Genomic DNA, 17,317 nt, shown 5'->3' with positions numbered 1-17,317 from the left:
CCGAAACGGTAAAGGCCCAGCTCTGGCCTGTCTCTGGGAAACATCAGGTTCTACCCTAATAAGCCAGGGCTTCCACAGAGTCTGCACAGGAGTGTCCCTTATGCCAGGCAGACATCCAGAAGGTGCTGAATGCACATAGCAGGCCTCAGTGGTGCCATCTGGGGAACGGCAGGCAGGCCATGGGCACAGACCTTACACCCCACACGTCTGGTCTCACCTTTGGAACCATTGCGAAGCACGAGACTCGTAGGCAAAAAGATATTCCCAAGGTTGCAGGTAAGTGGGCCTGTTTCAATGGCAATTCGGAAACTTCTGTCTCCCAACCGGCCAATCCAGAGCTGCCTGATTCAAAGGGCACGATCTCCTAGCATCGGGGTGCGTCGCTGCTTGGGAAACGGAGTTCCGCCTAGCAGTGGCTTTCTGGCCCTTCGTTTGGGGACTACAAAGACCAGAATTCTTCGCGCCCACGTGTTAGGGGCGGGCCCTCAGGCAGCCTATCAGTGGTCAGAAGCCGCCCGGGGCCCGGATGCAGGAGGCGGGCTGTAGAGGAGGAGAAGGCCGTGATTGGGTGGTTCTGGCCAGCTCGGGTGTCGCGTTCTCGTGGCGTGCGGAGGGCGGGGTCTGCGGGCCGTGCCGGGAGAGCAGGCCGGCGGCGTTCGTGGGTACCGAGCGGAGTGTAGGCGCTGAGGCCGGAAGCGGCCCTGCTCCGAGAGGCATCGGTAGCCGCTCTGGCCCGGCTCGCGGGAAGCCCGGTCGACAGGAGGGACAGGCAAGGGCCCCGCTGCCTCCCTGCGTGTGTGAGGTAACGGACGCGTCGTGGGACGCGGAGGGACCCCGCACCGCGCGCGGTGGGGAAGCTCCCGGAGGAGGGGAGCTGTGAGCAGAGGCCGAAGACGGAGGGGTGTCCGGGGGTGGCGGGGGTGCGATGCGGAGCAGCCTGCGGTGCGGATGGGAGCTGCAGGTGATCTGGTGTCGGTGGAGATCTTATTGGAAGTTCTGTATGAATGAGATCGTGGAAGATTTTGTTGGCCATTTAGAGGGCTTGGACTTTGTCCTGATGGCAGTGAAGAGCCACGGGAGGGTTTCTAAAGGGAAGGGGCCTGGCCCAGTTTGCTGCCATCTGGGAGTGGATTGAGGGGAGAGAGACTAGGTCGGGAGCCCGGGGTGGCGGCTGCGGCAGGCTCCTCGGCAAGAGGCCGAGCTGACAGGCTGTGTGGAAGGACGCGGCGGAGAGAGGCGGGAAAGGAATATTTCCGGCACCTAGAACAGTGCCTGGCATACTGGAGATACTTAGTAAAAAAAATTTTTTTAATGAACTTTCCTAGGAGGCAGGTACCATTATGATCGCCCTTTTGCAGATGAGGATACTGAGAGCAGAGAAAGTTAAGTAACTTGCCCAAGATCACATAGCTAGGAAGTGGAGGGCTCAAGATTTGTGTGTGTGTGTGTGTGTGTGTGTGTGTGTGTGTCTGTGTGATCCACGGACTTAGCAGGGTGCAAGATGAGCCTCAAGACATCAGCAGGAGCCAAATCGTGTAGGTCCTGTAAGAAATGTGGGATAAGCATGGAAGTGTTTATCGCCAGTTTCTGTTTCCAGACCTGCTCACTGACAGCCTACATTGCATCTCCGTTTGGATGTCCAGAGAGATCTTGAGAGTTATTTTGGCCAAACTGAACTCCTGGTCTTTTCCCCAAAACCTGTTTCTCCCACGTTCTTCTCAGTAAATGCCACTTCCATCCTTGTCGTTGCTCAGACCAAAAGCTTTGGAGTTGTCCTTGACTCTCCTTTGTCTTATGACTATGTGTGGTCCATCAGCAATACCTTCAGAGTATATTCAGAACCTGCACATTTCCTCCCAGCTCACTCTTGTCACCCTGGTCCTGTCCATCCTCATCTCCTGCCTAGACCATCATGGCAGCCTCCTCGGTGGTCCCCTTGTTCCTCACAGTCAGTTTGTCACATGCAGTCAGAGGGATGCTGTGAACACCTGCATCAGGTCACATCTCTGCCCTGTTCAGGACACTCATGTGGCCCCATGTCACAGAGAGAGAATGCAAGAGTCTTCTCCATGGCCTCAAGGCCCTGCGTGATCTGTTCCCGTTACCTCTCTGACATCATCTACTCCTCTCTCCTTGTTCACTCTGATCCAGCCACTCTGGCCTCAGGGCCTTTGCGCTTGCTGTTCTCTTTACCTGGAGCACTCTTCTCCCAAATAGTCAAGGCTCCCCTTCACCTTCTCTAGATCTTTTCTCAGATGTCACCTTCTCCTTGAGATTTTCCTTGACCACCTTCTGTAATGGTACGACTAACATTCATCTGTTAACTTCCCATTAACTTCTTTCTTAGCACTAATCATATCATTACTTAGCACACTATATAGTTGATTTATCTGTCTTACTTATTGTCTGTCTCTCCTCTCCTCCAGCAGACCACAGGCTTCATGAGGGCAGGGGCTGTTGACTACTTCATGCTTTATCTCCAACACCTAGGAGAGCTCTTGGCACACAGAGGCTCAGTAACTATTTGTTGAATGGATGGATGGATGATTTCAGAGCACAGCCCCTGACCTGGCATCCTGGGGACTCTGTTGATCTTCTTTCCACAGAACTTTAAGGGGCTGCCTTCCAGTTTTTTGAGGTCTCAGACCTTCAACAAGTATTTCATCTCGCCTCTGCTCTGTGCTCAGCGTTGGGAGCACAGCAGAGAACAAAACGGTTTCCCTGTCCCCAGAGAGCTCTCGGTCTCGGGCTGGGGTTCAGATCACGCGCTCATCACACACACATGAAATTACAAAGAAAGGGGGAGGGCGCTAGGAACACGCTGGACAGGAAGTCTGACGTGGCCCCCGGAAGTGAGGTTTGAGGCGATGAAGGAATAGGCCTTAGCTCCATTAAGAGGTAACGGGGTGTTAGGGTCGGGGGGCACCTAGAGGCCGAGGGGGAGCCAAGGGCTGCACCACGCAGATGCTGAAGGAGTTTGGGTCCTTACGCCTGGGGAGTGGAGGTTGTAGGGAATTCTAGGCAGTGGAAGGAGGCGTTTTCAGTTACGTGTGCTGAAAGGTCCTCTGGCTGTTGCGTATGGAGTTAACTTTAGGGGCTGAAGGACTGACGTAGAGACCCGTGACGAGGCTGTTAGCATGAGACTGACACAGCTGGTACTAAAGAAGGCCGCACGCTCTTTGCTGTTTCTGCCGTCAGGAGGTGGAGTCCCCTCCCCTTTCGCCTGGGCTGCCCTGTCATTTGTTTGGACCAGTAGAAGGTGGTGGAAGTGATGCTGTGCAGGCTGGGGGCCCGGGCCACAAGAGGCCTGGCAGCTTCTGCTCTCACTCCGGGAGGCCTGGGCCGCTGTGTGAGGGCGTCCAGCTACCTGGCTTGAGAGAGACGTGGAAGGAGAGCCGCCCCGCCGGCCCCCAGCTGTCCCGCTGTTTCAGCTGAGCTGCCAGACGTGAGTGATGCCGTCCTGGCTATTCCAGCCTGGTTCCCAGCTGAAAACATGTGGAGTAGAGACAAGCCATCCCGAGTCACCTCGCCCTCTGCGCCTTGCCCAAGTTACAGAATCGAGAGCAAATAAACGGTTGCTATTTTAAGCCACTCTGTTTTGGGATAATTTGTTATCCAGCAATAGCTGACTGAAACAAGCTAACGTTTTTTGAGATCTTACCATTTTATGTGTTGGCTCATTTAATCCTCATGGTCAGCCTGTGTGGTAATGTTGTTACTGCCATTATTCTGATGAGGAAACGAGGGCACAGAGAAGTTAATGAAGTTAACTTCGTTAGCAAGATATCCTGGCACGTCATCGGGCTGAGTACGTGGTAGCTGCTGTTATCAGCATCGTTTCCTCTGTATTAAAATTTCTGTGATTGTTACAGAAGTGGTAGGAGGGCAAATAAAAGCATTATTAACCCACTTGCGAGTGGTATGATTTTAGATATGTGACTTCACCTCTCTGAGGCTCAGTTTCTTCACTGTGAAATGGAGAGTATAGTGCTATTCCTCTCACAGGGTTACTGTCAGGAGGCAGGGTCTGACAGAGAGCAAATACCTAATATATGGCAGGGATGATAATTACTATGAAGCATGCATCCAGGTTGTGTGGACAGCGATCTTAGCACCACAAGGATGAAGCCATTTTCTTGGAAGCCCTACTGGAAAGACAGAAATGTCCTTGGTGATACTGGTGAAGTGCTGGATCAGGCCTTACCTGAAGTGAGATTACTTCTGGACTTTGTCATTAGGGAATACAATAAATCTTTTTGCATCATTTAAGCCATTAATTTGTATCATTAGTCTTTTTGTATCATTTAAGTTGAATCAGGCTTTCTATTACTTGGAACCAACATCCTAACTGATTCCACGGTTTTATTCATTTATTTGTTGATTCGTCAGATATTGAATACTTACTCCATGCCAAGCACTGTTTCAGGTGCTGCTGTTATAACAGTAAACAAACCCCTCAAAAGCCCTGTCCTCATGGAGCTTACGTTCTAGTGGGGAAGGTGGATGATAAGAAAATAAATATTGATGATAAGCTTGAGGGGAGGAGGGCTGGAGAGGGACAGAGCTACCATTTTAGGTGGAGGAGTCAAATAAGACATCTTTGAGAAAGTGTCAATGGAAGAGGACCTGACACAAAGGGAGGAAGCCAGCTGTGTGTATATTTTGGGAAGAAGGACATTCCAAGTAGAAAAAACAGCAAGTTCAAAGGCCCTGAGGTCAGCTTGGTGTGTTGGAGGAGTGAACTGGGCCAGAGTGAGCAGCTGGGAGGGGTGGAGCTGAGGGCCAGGCACGCAGGGCTGGCTGGGCCGCCAGAGGACTTGCAGTGGCTTCTCAGTGAAAGGACAGGCAGTCGGAGCCTTCTGAACTCCACAGTGCTGCGGTCTCGCGTCGCCGGCTGCCGTGTGGGCTCCAGGCTGGAGCGGGACTCCAGTGTGGAGGCTGCCACACTAGTGCAGCTGAGGGACGGTGGTGGCCTGGCCGCAGTGGCCGCGGTGGAGGTGGGGAGACACAGTCGGAGCCTGAATGTAGTTTGAAGGAAGAGTGGGCAGGATTGGGGGGGATAGGCGTGGGGTGCGGAGGGGGAGTCAGCGACCCTTAGGCGTTTAGCCTGCGCCGGGAAGGAAGGAGGCCAGGAGCCGCGGAAGACTAGGGCTGTGGTGTGAGCCTCCCAGTGGCCTCGCTGGGCCCGCAGGGCGGCCTACGACGCTGGCATTCAGGGCCCAGGTCTGGGCTGGAGATGCAGATTGGGAGTCACTTTCATCTTCGTAGCGTTAAGGCCCAGGATGAGGTTACTAAGGAGGGGAGTGTAGACGGAAACGAGGTCAGGGAGTGGGAGCAGGGGCCTGCGAGGCGGTGCTGGAGCGATCCAGGAGAGAGATGGGAGTGGCCTGGAGCAGGGCGGGGCAGGAGGGGCAGTCGTCGGGAGATGCTGCGAGGGCAGGTCCCCAGCAGCCTGATGGTGGGTGAGGATGGTCGGCTGGATGAGGGCCTCGTGAGAATGGGACAGCGTTAGGACATGGGGCAGGGGCTCTGCTTTCCTCCTTCCCTGGGCTCTGTGCTCTCCGCCTCTCGGGGCCTCTGCTGCTTCCTCTGTTTGCAGGCAACTGGCCTGGCCCCGGGTGGACTCCTGCCTCGACTCTGGGTGACCCTCCAGTGCTGTGCCCCACAGCCCCTCTGTCCCCATTTGAAATTCCTCAGACAGGAGTCGCATAGCCGGGGTGCTGTGTCCAGTCCTGCTCAACCTGCTGTAGCTGGAGGATTCCCGCAGTGACGTCTCAAATAGTTGCAGTCACAAAGCGTTGCTGACAGGCGGAGTGGGGGCAGGCGTGGGGCGGGGGGGTGATTTGACCCTGTTTTCATGGCTAGGAGGGACAGGCCATTTACGTAACCTCAGATACGCCCTGTCTTGGGTGGCTGGGGGCGGGGAGCCCAGGAAGGTGGGCTCCAGCGGCACTGGGCTCAGAGGGGCAGCGTCGAGTCGGGGGAAGTGACGGGAGCCAGCACGGCCGCTGCCTGCCGCAGGTCCCCCCACAGCGGCCGGGGAGCCACTCATTACTCGTCGCTCTCGAGGGACACAGCGATGACTGAGACAGCCTCCACGCCGCCCTCAGAGCACAGCCCGGGCGGAGACCCTCGCCAGACAGGCTGTGGGGCCCAGAGGGAGCGCCTGACACGATTCAAGGTAACAGGAAGGACGTCCTGGGGTGGAGGACACGTGAGGCGAGAGCTAAAGGGGCAGATGTGGGAGGGGGGCGGGCGCTGCAGGCCTCTGCGTGTAGCCAGGTTGGTAGGCACTTAAGAAAACTGTTTTTATTTAATAATTTTAGATTTACAGAAAAGCTGCAAATTTGGTACAGAGACTTCCCTTATACCCTACACCCAGCCTATTAACATCCTACATAATTACAGTACCTTTGTCAAAACGAAGAGTTTAGCATGAATTAGTAGTCTATTAATTGGATTACAGACTTTATCCATCTTCCACCCGTTTTTCCACCGACGTCCTTCTTCTGTTCCAGGATCCAATCCAAGATGCTACGCTGCGTTTATTCATCACGTCTCCTTGGTCTCCTCCAACCTGTGACAGTTCCCCGGTCTCTCCTTGTTTTTCATGCCCGTGACAGTTTGAGGAGTACCGGTCAGGTGTTTTCTAGAATGTCCCTCAGTCTGATCTGTCTGACGTTTTCCTCGCGGTTAGATCGGGATCATAGGTGTGAGGAGGAGGACCCCTCAGCTGGTGTTGACCTGGCTCCCTTCATTCCGGTGGCGTCTTCTGGGTTCCTCGGCTGGAGCGTCACTGTTTTTCCCTCTCTTTACTCTGTCACGAAATCCAGCCCACACTCGGAGGGAGGAGAATTAAGCTCCAGCTCCTGGAGGGAAAAATACCAAAGAATTTGTCTGCATGTGTTAAGACCACCACAGTAACTAATAAACATGGGAAGATACGTGGCAGCCGTGCAAAGGCCGTGCTGTTCTCAGTTCCACAGCTCGTTTTAGCGTTCGTCCACGGCAGTTACTACTGTGGTGTTCCAGTGGCGATTTCCTATTTCCTTCACTTCTTCTGCAGTTGTTATTTGGGATTCTTCTGTAGGAAGATTTGTCCCCACTACCTTGTTTATTTTCTTTGTACAGTCGTTAATTTATATCAGTCTGGACTCACGGATGTTTGTTTTATTCTTTGGGTGTAACCCAAGAATATCGCAATTAATTTTTTCAGTCAGATTGTTCCAGTTTGGGCCATGGGGCTCTTTCAGGTTTCCTCCTGTGTTTTGTTTTTTTTTTTTTCTTCCTCCCTTGAGCACCTCCTTACCTCCTGGCGCTGTGAGATGCTCCAGACTTGTCTTGTGTTTTCCCTGCTCCGGCCCTGGGATCGCCATTTCTCCAGGGGGCCCTGGTTCCTTCTGTTGGAGGTGGACTGAGACACCTAGGTCTGGGCACTGAGCGTGGTCATTGCTGCTGGGCTGTCACTGTTTCTAGTCCCCGTCAGCTGACAGAGCTGGCAAATACATGTCTTTGTACAAACCCAGTATACCCATGTCTATACTCTGTATGTGGATAGATACAGACATCTGTGCATGAAGAGAAACGTGAGTCTGTACTGATAGCTCTGACCAGCCCGAGGGTTGGTCCTCGCCTCTCCCTGGCTTACTTAGTGACTTCCTTCTCCGACCGTGAGAAGCCTGGCTCTGTGGTCACTATTCGTGTCTGTCTTGTGGGCCCCCTTGGCAGACGCTAGCAGCGCTGGCCGTTCCCGCCTTCTATAAGGACACTCTCCCCTCCGTTTCTGTGATGATGCTGGCCCCTGAGCTTTCTCCTCTGTCTTGCTTCTTTGCAGGAAGTTCCTGTTTTCACGGATCCCTTAAATGTGGGGGCTCTTCTGTCCTCCCCCCTGGGCCATCTTACACTCTTTTATGGTCTCTTTCCTGTCTCTGTGCTGATGGCACCCACTCTCTGCCCTCAGTTCTGACCTGTTCCCTGAGCCCCAGACCTGGGGGTCCTGAGGCCTCACGAAGCCCCCTCCTGCCCTCAGCCCTGGATGATCCCTGCGCCCCGAACACTCACCTTGTCCCAAATTGCAAACCTGCTCCTCCTCTCGGCCCCTGTCTCAGGAGTGGCCCCTCCGTACCCCAGGCTCACGAGAGAGCCCCGAGCCCGTCTTTGATGCCTCGCTCCCCACCCCGGCCACCAGCTCCACCCGTCAGTCTCCCTAGCTTGTCCACCAGGACTCCTGGCTGTCTCCCCCATCTGCCCCCTTCTCGCCTTTCATGGCCCTGCCTTGGTCCACCCTGTCCTCTCCCACCTTGTCTCTGCCTGACCTCCTCCCGGGCCCTGGCCTCCCGTCTCTCTGTAACCCACCTCCACTTGGCCCTTAGAGGGACTTTTGTGGAACGCAGATCTGATCAAGTCCTCCTGCCTGGAGCTTTCCCGTGTTTCTCCAGTGTCCTCAGGACAAGGTCCTAACTCCTTAACCCAAGGCTTGGTGCCACTGGCCCCTGACCATCACCTCGGCCTGTGTCCTGACTGCCTAAGCTTCAGACACTGAACTTCTTGTTTCCTTGAACGTGACCCGTGCACCACCCGGGCCTCCGCGTGGACCCTGCGCCAGCAACCCTCAGCCCTGCCGGCCCTGCCCGGTCCGCGCCCACCCACTTTCTCCCCGCTCACATTGTTTTGAGACAGTCCCAGACATCATCCTCTGTAGGGATGGCGAGTAAATGTCAGCAGTGGGCATTTCTGAGTGTAGGAAGCAGGAGGGGAGCTTTACTGTTAAAAAATGTTTGCAGGGAACATGTTTTCATCGCACAGTAATGTGACACCAGTAGCTGTTGTGGGGGAAGAAGTTAACTAAACAAGAAACAGTCACATCATCTTTGAGTTTAAGAGGAAAAGACTTTCAGGAATCATCTTATCTCTTTCAAGATTCCAGAGCAGCAAGCAGAGAGTAGAGATGTGTTTCTCTGGGCGTGGTGACCGCGACGCCACAGTGACCTTTAAGGGGTGCCTGTAAGCTTCCTTTTAAATCACGCCAACTGAGGGAATTTTCTACCGTTAATTTTCACAGTTTTTGTAAACATGACTCGTGATTTATCTAAATGGTATCTTACAAGCGTTAGGAACAACTAAATTACATAGAAGGACTTCATCCGTGTGAAGGAAGGTTCCTCCGGTACATTGGTGTTGGGAGAATTCTTGGCTTCTACTCTGATACGAGTGGCTACCGGGACGGTGAATTCCGTGGAAAGGAGCCGTGAATGCATCCGTTTCGAGACCTTTTGCAGTTTTAAATCTGACCAGCACGTGCTTTAATAATAAATGGCAACATTTACACGGCGCCACCTTCGCGCCAGGCACCTCGTCAGCTCTTGATGTGCATTGATTCCGTGGTCCCCACCCAGCCCTCAGGACGGAGCTGCTGTCGTCGTGCCAGGTGGTCTGTGCGGCATTCAGAACTGAAGGCCCTTCCCCCAGGTTCCATCGCTAGACAGTGGCAGCACTGAGGCTTGAACCCGGGTCCTGGTTGCTTCTACTGTCTGTGCCTTCAAGCACCTTTCTCCTGGATTCCATTCTCAAAGGAGATGCTCACGTTGCTGCTGGTGCAGTCGCTTCTTTTTGGAAGAAGGGCTTCAATTACTTTTCTCTCCAGCTGCTAAAAATCTTTTTTGACATCCCCAATTATTTGTAAAGAAAAAGACTTTTAACTGCTTTTTTAGGGACAATTTCCAACGTACACAAAAGCAGAGAGAAAAGTGTAATGAACGCCCACGTCCCCATCATCCAGCTGCTACAGTCACTGTGAGGGGGCCATTTCTGTGCCGTCCATGTCCTGCACATTTTTCTTCCCTGCTCAGTTATTTTGAAGCGAATCTAGATACATCTTTTTAAGACATTTTCTTTTAAAGGAAAGGTAACCCACAATTCCTTGCTCCGAGTCCTCCCTGAGCCTCTGTTCCCACTCCCCCAGTTTCCAGAAGCAGAGGGATCTGTGCGTGTGGGACACCATCCCCTGGCTCTCCCTGGCCCCTTTCCTGTAACCCCATCCTCCAGGCCTTTCTCCCCGGCGCTCTGAAGCCTGAAAACGATCCCTCTTCGTGACTGTGGCCAGCCTGGTGCCGCTTGGCAGCCCCGTCACCCGCAGCGGGACATTTAATCTGCAGTGGCTTCTTGCCATGGTTGTAGCCTCTTCCCTTATTTGGGTTCTTTTCTGGATGCCCCCGCCACCCAAACCAGGTCAGGCCTCCTGTCCCACCAACTGCGCGCTGTAGCTTCCCCTCAGGCACGTTACGTGTAAGAGTCAAAACGAAACAGAGATTTGTGTACTTATCTATCAGTTGCCCGGGAGCTCCATGGGGCAGGAATCAGGTCTGTCTTCATCCCCGCCGTGTCCCCTGCGTCACCCAGCACAGGGCCCCACATCAGCAGGTGCTCAGTCCCAGTGAGGCATGAATGAATGAGTGTTTGCCAGAGTCAATAGCTGGGCATTTATCATGAAGGCAATAGGAAGCGACAGAGGTGTTTTGGGCAGGACTGGACCCGTTGTTTTCAAACTGCCGTGTGTATAGATCCCCTGAGGGCTTGTTAAAATGCAGATTCTTGAGTCACTGGGTCTCGGGAGGGGTCGGAGGGGCCTGAAGTTCCACGTCTCTGACAAGCGCCCCAGTGATGCCAATGTTTTGAGTAGCCAGGGTCTTGCTGTGTTCAGGACAGCAGCTACCTACCTCCCGTGGCTGCTGGGCACCTGCAGTGCGGCTAATGTGAGCCGAGATGACTTTAAGTGTAAAATACCCACCAGGTTTCAAAGACTCAGTCCAAAAAACAGAATGTAAAATATCTCAATAATTTTTGTATTGATCACATGTTAATCTGATCACATGTAATATTTTGGATATATCGGATTAAATAAAATATATTATTAAAATTAATTTTACTTGTTTCTTTTTCTTTTAATGTAGCTACCAGAAAATTTAAAATTATGTTTGTGGCTCACATTTGTGGGTCTCATTATGTTTCTGTTGGATCGTGCTGGTCTAGAACATTCCAGACTCCATCTCACCTCTGCGCACTTGTACATGCTTTTTGGAGCACTCTTCTTTCTCCCAACCTCCTCCTCACAACTAATTCCATACATCTTTCAGGCCTCCTTTAGAATGTCTCCTCCTCCGGGAAGCCCTCCGTGATCCCCCCGGGGGGGGTGGGGTCGGGTGTCTGTTGTGGGCTTCCACAGCTCTCTGGGTTTCCTCCAGCCTAACCCTGCCCATCTGTGATGTCAGCATCTAAATATCTGTCCCCCTCTTTACGTGGACATCTCCATGAGGATGGGGACAAAGTCTGTCCTGGTCGCCACTTCACCTCTAGAATCCGGCACAGAGTCGGTAAATCTCCATTCACTGACTTAAGAAACGACAAGTAAGATGTGGGTCTTGCAAATCCGACAGCTCTTGAACTGGACTGTGAGGTCAGCTGTGGAGGCCTGGGTTGTGTCCCCTGACACCAGCGGAGCCTGGGGGGCTGCCTGAAGCGTCTCACCGGATGTTCAGGAGACGCGCAGTGCTCTCCACAGTCGCTGCAGAATCATCCTGCCTCGGCCCTGAGCTGCCCCAGAGTGCCTCTCTCGGGATTCGTCCTCTGCTGGTACCGGATGTCTGAGTGGGGACTTACCTTTTCTTTGTTCATTTCTATCAGCTGCTGTTAGGACAACACAGATTCTGGTGAAGATTTTTCCCAGTCTGAGATTGCCCGTATTCTTTTCTGTCTTTCAATTGCATAGAAACGTTGCTTTGAAGAAATAGTCATGAAGAAACAGTCTGTTGGTCTTCTCCTTTGAGATTCTCTTGCTTCCCTAGCTCTGTGATTAATCTGATAGGAAAAGGTGCCGGACCTCGTCAGTCAGCAGGGAAAGACGTTAAGTGCACGCGGAGGTCAGCTGCCTCTCACGCCAGCCGCTCAGGTGCCCCCACTGCCCTCTGCGCTTTCAGCACCGTCTCCGCCTCGGTTCCCATGCCCTCCTGTCCGTCACATGCCGCCTCTTTTCATCCCCGCCTGCCCACTGTCCCTACCCATCATGCAGTCGTAATTACAGTCTCTCTCTGTGTTCCTTTCCTGCTCTATCTTTTGATCCCACCCATCTGACTAAAAGCCAGCCCCTCCTTATGTAAACATCTAGAGGAAAAAAAAAAGGGCCACACTGAGATTCTACTTTACACCCTCAAGTTGACAACAGTTAAGATGACTGTGGGTGAGGATGGGGATCAGCAGGACATCTCGTCCACTGGTGGGGAAGGCAAATTACTACAGACCTCTGGAGAATAGCTTGGGATTAAAGGAATGAGTCTCCTGCACTCGGGCTCTCCATCCCCAGGTACTTACCCGGGAGAACCCTGAGCATGGGCACCAGGTGAGATGTCCAAGAAAGTGTGCAATAACACTGTTTGACAGCAAAAAGAAACAAAGCTGATATCCATTAAAAGGAGAATGGATAAATAAATTGTGGTATATTCACACAGCAGAGTATTATACAGCAGTGAAAAGGGAGGATCTACAAATGCTCAAGAAAATAATGTTGAATGAATACAGCAAAATTCAGAAGAGTCCATATAGAATGATAGTATTTTTATAAAGCTCAAAACATTGTTTAGGCATAGAAAAATACGTGATGAAACTATCTTAAAGTAGCAAGGGGCAACGGATCCTTAAGGATTTGTTGCATTATATGCTTAAGATGGGTATATTTTGTTGCACATAAATTATACCTCAATAAAGTTGAATTAAAGAGGGAACAAGAGGGCCGGCCCCGTGGGTGAGTGGTTAAAGTTCCATGCACTCCGCTTTGGTGGCCCAGGGTTTGTAGCTTCAGATCCTGGGCACAGACCCACTCCGCTCATCAGCTGTGCTGTGGTGGTGACCCACATACAAAGTAGAGGAAGACTAGCACAGATGTTAGCTCAGGGCTAATCTTCCTCAAGCAAAAAAAAAAAAAAAGAGGATTGGCAACGGATGTTAGCTCAGGGCAAATCTTCCTCGCCAAAAAAAAAAAAAAGAGAAGCCAGAATAAATTTCTTGTTCTGCCTCTGGACATGCTGTGTAAGGAGGTGATGTCAGGGTAGATGCCACCATCTGGTGACTCAGCTGCCAGGCTGAGGATGGCAGGGCAGGAAGAAAAAGGGCCTAAGTTCTTGATAATGTCACTCAGCCACCTAAAGGACTTTGCTATATCTTCAGGTCCTGGAACTGTGCCTTGCAATTAGTGGGCACCCATAAATATATGTATTTTTAAGTAAAATTTTTATTGAAGTATAATTTAATTAAAATTTTATAAATGTTTGAATTTAAGATCCCTAGAACACTCTACCTCTGGATTTCTTGCTCTGTGAATTAATGCATTTCCTTCTGATTCAAGCTCTTTTGATTTTGGATCTTAACTGGTGGCCCGCATGGTGAGTGAGTGAGCGCTCACATTTTCAGGGGCACCTACTATGTGTCAGACCCCATGTGGAGGGCTTTCCTGCATCATTTCTTTAAATCATCACATCACACCTGTGAGGCTGGGTTCAGGTCCTCTATTTCTTTTTTTTTTTTTTTTTGAGGAAGATCAGCCCTGAGCTAACTACTGCCAATCCTCCTCTTTTTGCTGAGGAAGACTGGCCCTGAGCTAACATCTGTGCCCATCTTCCTCTACTTTATACATCGGACGCCTACCACAGCATGGCTTGTCAAGCAGTGCCATGTCTGTACCCGGGATCCAAACCGGTGAACTCCAGGCCACCAAAGCAGAATGTGCGCACTTACCCACCACGCCACTGAGCTGGCCCCAGGTCCTCCATTTAACTGCGTGAGCCCTGACAGAGCCCACGACGGTTCTGCTGGGTGTGGCCGTCCATGGGACTGCGTCTGGGGTCTAGACACCCTGCTGTGTCCACGCATCACCTTCAAGGAATCCCAGCCTTGCAGCCACAGATCAGGGGAAAGTCTTCTGTATTCACCTTACAGAAATGCTGGAGGCATCCCAAGGTCCCAGTGACCTCCCACCATGTAACAAGCCTCAAATCCTAGTGGCTGAAAACAGCTTATTCTTGCCTCTCACGATTCTGTGGGTTGACTGGGCTCGGCTGGGCGGTTCTCACGTGGGGACGCTCATGCTGTTGCAGTGGGACAACAGCTGGGTCCGCAGTCACCTGAAGGCCCTCCTGGCTGGATGTCAAGATGGCTCGCTCCCATGGCTGGCGGTTGACGCTGGCTGTGGTCTTAGGCTGTGGACTGGAGTGTCCATTCATGGCCCCTCCATGTGGCTTGGGCTTCTTGTAGGGTGGCTGGGTCCTGACAGAACATTCCAAGCGTGAGCTTTCCAGAAGACCCCATCAGAAGCTGTGGGTTCTTAGGCTCCAGCCTCAGAGGTCCAGCAGGCCGTGTCCTCTGCGTCCCCTTGGTCAGGTAAGTCACTGAGGGCGGCCTGGATTCCAGGAGGGGGCAGGCCGGTCCTCTCGATGGGGGAGCGCTGGTGTGCCCCTGCAGGGGTCTGCTCACACTGATGCTTTACAGGCAATTATCACTCATCCCCAAGAACCCCAAGCAGCCTTGAGTGCCGTCTTTCCTGGTGCCACCCACTCTCCAGGGCGGGAACCTTCATCTGGCACCAATCCTTCTGCCGGGAAGGCCCGAGCATGCCCTTTCTGTTCTCTGATGTCCTTCAGCTTGAAAATGTTACCTTTTTGTTATTGTGAAGTAAACTTTTTTTTTTCGAGTAAGAGTGTCCCTGAGCTGACATCTGTGCCCATCTTCCTCCGTTTTATATGTGGGACGCCACCACAGGATGGCTTGACGAGCAATACGTAGGTCCACGCCCAGGATCCGAACTGGCAACCTCTGGGCCGCCGAAGCAGAGTGTGCGAACTTAACCACTACACCACCGGGCTGTACCCTGAGGTAAACTTTTTTACTGGAGTATAATGATACTTACTGTAAAGTGCACAAACCTTAAGTTTAGCATAGGTGGATAAATTTCCACGTCCAGCTCAGCAGCTGGGATATTACTGTGAGCGAGACATATCATCCCCTGTCCTTGCAGGACTCATGTCACAGTTTCGGTCTCTGAAGAGGGTTCTGGTTCTCTAGGGGTTTTCAAGACAAACTTAGCTATAGGAAAATATTAGAAAGTCTATTTATAACCACTTTTATCTCATCTTTTAGGCATTTCTATTTTAGTGCACGTTTATGTTGTACCTATTAATACAGTGCAGCTCATAAATTACACACACACACACACACACACACGGGAGATGCATGCTCATAAACTTTTATGGGGGATGTGGTCAAAAAGGTTTGAGGGGGCTGGCCCGGTGGCATAGTGGTTGAGTTCACACGCTCCACTTCGGCAGCCCAGGATTCGCGAGTTCAGATCCCAGGTGTGGACCTACACACCGCTCATCAAGCCATGTTGTGGCAGCGTCCCACATACAAAACAAAGGAAGACTGGGGCTGGCCCCGTGGCCGAGTGGTTAAGTTCGCGCACTCTGCTGCAGGCGGCCCAGTGTTTCGTGGGTTCGAATCCTGGACGCGGACATGGCACTGCTCATCAAACCACGCTGAGGCAGCATCCCACATGCCACAAATAGAAGGACCCACAATGAAGAATATATAACTATGTACCGGGGGCTTTGGGGAGAAAGAAAAAAAAGAAGTCTTTAAAAAAAACAAACAAACAAAGGAAGACTGGCATGGATGTTAGCTCAGGGACAGTCTTCCTCACCACAAAGGAAACAAAAAAGGTTTGAGAACTTCTGATCTAGAGTAGAGAGGAAGGCACATAACAGGCCAATGTAAGGTACAGTGATATGTACTATAATCGAGGCATCGCTGGGCCCTGTGGCGCCAAGAGAACTAAGGTCGGGGAGGGAGGGTGGGATGTCATTAGTGCTTTTCTGGAAGAGAGGACAGTATAGCTAAGATATGAAGGGTAAGTAAAAGTCTGGAACTGCACGTTCAGAGACCCCAGGGACGATGTTGTGGTGTAGTTAAAAAATTATGCCCCTGGTTATAAGCCAAATCCAGATCAAGAAACAGCATTAATATCCCCCAGAAGTCCCTTCATGCCCACCCCCATCACTACCTCCCTGTGGCATATTGTATTTTCCAAGAATGAATAATGATGTCTCCCATTCCACGTGCTCTTCTTACAACGAGCCACTCCCACATCAACAGGCAGCGTCTGTGACCACTCCCCTTGATCCTGGGCAGACATCTATGACAACCAAGAGAGTGTGGCGGAAGTGACACTATGTGACATCTGAGCCTAGGTCCTAAAAGACAGCATGGCTTCTGCCTGGTTCTGTCTCAGAATGCTCGCCTCTGGAGCCCAGCTGGCACGCGGTGAGGAAGCCCAGGCTGCGTGGATAGTTAACACGGGAGCATTCTGGCCAAGAGCCAGCATCAACCGCCAGGCGTGTGAAGGAGGAAGCTTCACGATGACCCCAGCTCCAGCCACCATCTGACCTCAGCCGCGGGAGAGACCCCACGTGGCAACCGCCTGGCCGAGCCCAGCCAGCTTCCAGAAACACGAGTGCTGCCAGTACTCCATTATCACGGTTTATGTCCCTAAGTTTAGGGAGGTTTGTACGCAACGACAGATAACTGATTCACCCCGTCTCCCCAAGGGAAACTCAGTGCTGGCTTCTAACACCGGCGATGATTTTTCCCGATTCTTTATATAAATGAAATAATAAGATACTCAATCTCTGGGTTTCCTCTTTTACCAACATCTGTACGTGGGACCATCTTATGAGAGTTTAACGAGTGGGTACACATTTTGGCTTTCCGGCGACCATCCTTTGAGGGTGCTGCAGTGGACATTGGTTATAACGGCCTGACCAACATCCGTTCCCTTTTCAGGTTACAGCACCCCAAATTCTCCCCTGCTCTTGGTCTGCGTGTTTTGGGTGCAGCTGGGTCCACCTGCCGGCTCTCTTGGGGTGAGCTCATAACCCAGGCCTGGCTAATGAGAGTCTTCCATCTTTCTGATCACAATGATTGTTCAGAAATGGGCCTGTGACCCAAGCCTGGCCAGTGAGAGCTAGGGGGCGCTATTGCTGAGACAGTAGGGAAGGGGAACTCCTTTTATGATGTGGTTTCCCACCTGGCAGAAGGTAAGGCAGAGGTGCTAGGGGAGCGTTGTGAGAGGAGAGCTTGCCTGAGAATGAAGACAACACAGAAAGGAGGACAGACGCAGGAGATGGAGATTAAGACAGGATCCTAACTACCTCCTTGGCCCTGGATCCACCTGTGCCTGAAGGCAAACTTACTTGTTTCAGTTAGATGAGCCCACAAACAT

The 17,317-nt window shown here is 51.9% G+C and overlaps 2 long non-coding RNA genes across 2 annotated transcripts; both read left to right on the top strand.

Annotated features, from left to right (window-relative positions):
• Nucleotides 1-639: 639 nt before the first annotated feature.
• Nucleotides 640-16,721, top strand: LOC123281082 (uncharacterized). Its single transcript, XR_006520307.2, has 4 exons — nt 640-802; nt 14,299-14,424; nt 14,803-14,916; nt 16,192-16,721. It is a non-coding gene; the product is annotated as an uncharacterized lncRNA (long non-coding RNA).
• LOC139042212 (uncharacterized) lies at nt 5,812-8,934 on the top strand. Its single transcript, XR_011498690.1, has 2 exons — nt 5,812-6,181; nt 6,519-8,934. It is a non-coding gene; the product is annotated as an uncharacterized lncRNA (long non-coding RNA).
• Nucleotides 16,722-17,317: the final 596 nt, after the last annotated feature.

This window comes from Equus asinus, chromosome 26 (genome assembly GCF_041296235.1).
Source record: "Equus asinus isolate D_3611 breed Donkey chromosome 26, EquAss-T2T_v2, whole genome shotgun sequence".
Lineage (NCBI taxonomy): Eukaryota > Metazoa > Chordata > Mammalia > Perissodactyla > Equidae > Equus > Equus asinus.
Note: the sequence above shows the minus strand (reverse complement) of the source record. Positions and strands in the feature narration are given on the sequence as shown.